The sequence below is a fragment of the Nasonia vitripennis genome (genome assembly GCF_009193385.2).
Source record: "Nasonia vitripennis strain AsymCx chromosome 1 unlocalized genomic scaffold, Nvit_psr_1.1 chr1_random0005, whole genome shotgun sequence".
NCBI classification, from domain to species: Eukaryota; Metazoa; Arthropoda; class Insecta; order Hymenoptera; family Pteromalidae; genus Nasonia; species Nasonia vitripennis.
This window is the reverse complement of record NW_022279591.1, coordinates 4,258,700-4,261,356: the sequence shown is the minus strand read 5'-3', so window position 1 is coordinate 4,261,356 and position 2,657 is coordinate 4,258,700.

The following is a 2,657-nucleotide window of genomic DNA, read 5'->3' as shown; positions in this document are numbered from 1 at the left end:
AGGCGATGATTTACTAGTGGATTATTTCCTTGGTACGATGTATTGCGTAAGTCGCCACCTGGCGGTGATTCCGTGTACTTACTGTGCGCACGCGGGCTTTTGTTACATATATAGACATCAGAGATAGATATAGGTATATTATAGGCGAATGATTTTAAAATAATAATTTATGATTAATTTTTTTTTCTGATTCGCAAAAAAGATAATTTTAGGATCGTGAAACTTGAATGAATTCTTTTAAATGGTATTCTTATTTATGTACAAATAATACATATAACTTTAAAAACATACTTATACAATACAACTTGTATAAAATATAACGATAGGTAAACAGAATATATGCATTCATATATTATCACAAATTTTGATTCAACTCTGTACTTATAAATCAATCTCAGATTTTAGATACATACGATATAGTTATTATATTTTTTTTTTTTTTTTTACATGGCATTTGGAACTCGAAAGTTCATCGCCTCATCTACGCAAGCCTTCCACGCTGCCCTATCTTGTGTCAACCCCACCCAAGATGCACCTCTCCGATCGACACCCACCCGTCCTATTTCTACTAGATCCGCTTTTACGTTGTCCTCCCATCTACGTCTAGGTCTACCTAGAGGTCGCGTTACCATCGGCCTGCCCTTCATGACACTCGCTGCCGTACGGTCGTCTCCCATTCTCGCTACGTGCCCTGCCCATCCCAATCTGCGCGATTTTATTATTCTGTTAATATTTGGTGACGCGTACAGATTGTGTAACTCATCATTGTGTAGTCTCCTCCATTCCCCGGTTTCCTCATCTTTCTGCGGCCCGTATATTTTTCGCAAGACTTTATTTTCAAATACCCTAAAACGGTTGCCCGCCTGCTTAGTGAGGGCCCACGTTTCGCACCCGTACAGAACCACCGGCAGTATTATTGTCCTGTATATTCTTATTTTAACGTTTTTAGACAACAGCCTCGACTTAAGTAAATTACTCACGGCGTAGAAGCAAGCATTACCCGAATGGAGTCTCTTATTTATTTCGACATTAATCTCGTTTCTATCATTTATGGTCGTACCCAGATACCTGAATTCGCTAACCTTTTCAAAAGTAAAATTCCCAACTCTGAGATCTTCCTCCCCTCTGCAGATCCCTAGCTTATCCACAATCATGTACTTTGTTTTTGATTCACTCACTTCTAACCCTGTATACTCCACCGCTTTTAAGAGGATTTCCGCGTTTCTTGCTACCGTTTCCCTACAATCCCCCAGTATATCCAAATCATCTGCGTAGCCTAGTATCTGCGTTGTTCCATTAAGCGTTGCGCCCATTTGGCTAACCTGCATTTTTCTAACGGCATATTCTAACGTTAAGTTGAACAGCACCGTAGAGAGTCCATCCCCTTGTTTTAAACCATCGCGTATCATGAAGGGTTCTGATACATTACCGCCTACTCGGACCTTTCCCGTGCTTCCGTTCAGACATATTTGAATTAATCTCACGAGTTTTTTCGGTACACCGAGAAGTACTAGAATTTGATACATTTTGCTTCGCTTAATAGAGTCGTACGCTTTTTTAAAATCTATAAATAGTTGGTGTATGGTTTCGCAAAATTCCCACTTTTTCTCTAACAACTGTCTTATGGTAAACATTTGATCGCTCGTCGATCTGTTGCGCCGAAATCCGCACTGATAATCTCCTACTATATCTTCCGCGAATGGAGTGAGTCTAGCTTGTATTACGTTTGACAGAACTTTGTAGCACGTTGCTAAAAGTGAAATACCCCTATAGTTATTGCAGTCTGTCTTATCCCCCTTTTTAAAAATCGGTATAATGATAGATTCCTTCCAATTTTCGGGTATTGTTTCATTTTTCCAGATGGCACATACTAGTTTATAGATTTTGAAAGTGAGCTCGACGCCCCCATATTTGAGTAACTCAGCTGGTATAGAGTCATTTCCCGCGGCTTTGTTGTTTTTTAGTTTTTTAATCGCGGCCTCTACTTCTTGGTAGCCCGGTTCCTCCACGTGGGGTTCAGCAGTGTGAATTTCGTCCCCTAATTCTTCGCTATTTTCGTGCACGTTTAATAATTTATCGAAATAATTTTTCCACAGCGACAGTAATTCGTTGTCATTTGTTACGAGGTCCCCGTTTTCGTCCTTCATCAATTGCGCTCTACTCCTAAAACCCTTTCTGAAGGCGTTAATCCCTCTGTACATTTCGCGGGGGTTATTTTCCTTACTGTTAGTTTCTATTCTCCTAATAAGATTCTTTTGATACTCCCGCTTCTTATTTCTGTAGATCGCGCTCGTCCGTTTCCTTACGTTAGAATACTCTTCTACGGTCCTATCGCTTCTATTTTGTAAGCTATCTAATTTAGCCTTTTTGCGCCTTTCAAACCAGAGTTCGCACTCTTCGTCAAACCATGGTTTGCTCTTTGGCTTTTTCTTTTTACCCAGTACTTTGTTCGCGGCCTCTTTTATCGTTTTTTCGATGTCCCCCCATAAGCTATTCGGTTCGTCATTCCCCTCCGGCGATGTGTTTGCTTCAAGTGCCTGAAATCTGTTATTAATTTCTATCTGGTACCTAATTCGCTCTGTTCTATCTCGTAGTTTCTCAATATCGAAGCTTTCTACCTTGTTTGCTCGCTTACTATTTTGATTCGCTACTAGTCT